A 479-nucleotide genomic window follows, 5' to 3' on the forward strand; every position below is an offset into this window, starting at 1 on the left:
TTTTTTTTTCTTTTTAGATTTTATTTATTTATTTGACAGAGATCACAAGTAGGCAGAGAGGCAGGCAGAGAGAGAGAGAGGTGGAAGCAGGCTCCCTGCAGAGCAGAGAGCCCGATGCGGGGCTGGATCCCAGGACCCTGGAATCATGACCTGTGCCGAAGGCAGAGGCTTTAACCCACTGAGCCACCCAGGCGCTGCTCAATATTAGTCTTTTAAAGTAGGCTTCGTGCCCAGATGAACTCTCCATCTCTTGACTGAATAGCTACATAATCTACAACTGAGCCAACCACACGCCTCAATTTTTTCTTTTTTTTTTTTTTTTTAAAGATTTTATTTATTTATCAGAGAGAGAGAGGGGGAGAGAGCGAGCACAGGCAGACAGAATGGCAGGCAGAGGCAGAGGGAGAAGCAGGCTTCCTGCTGAGCAAGGAGCCCGATGTGGGACTCGATCCCAGGACGCTGGGATCATGACCTGAATA

At 47.8% G+C, this 479-nt stretch overlaps 1 protein-coding gene across 1 annotated transcript in view; it reads right to left on the reverse strand.

Annotated features, from left to right (window-relative positions):
• Positions 1-479, reverse strand: part of GLE1 (GLE1 RNA export mediator) — a 27,818-nt gene that overhangs the window by 6,500 nt on the left and 20,839 nt on the right. The window lies entirely within an intron of this gene.

Source organism: Mustela nigripes, chromosome 9 (genome assembly GCF_022355385.1).
Source record: "Mustela nigripes isolate SB6536 chromosome 9, MUSNIG.SB6536, whole genome shotgun sequence".
NCBI lineage: Eukaryota > Metazoa > Chordata > Mammalia > Carnivora > Mustelidae > Mustela > Mustela nigripes.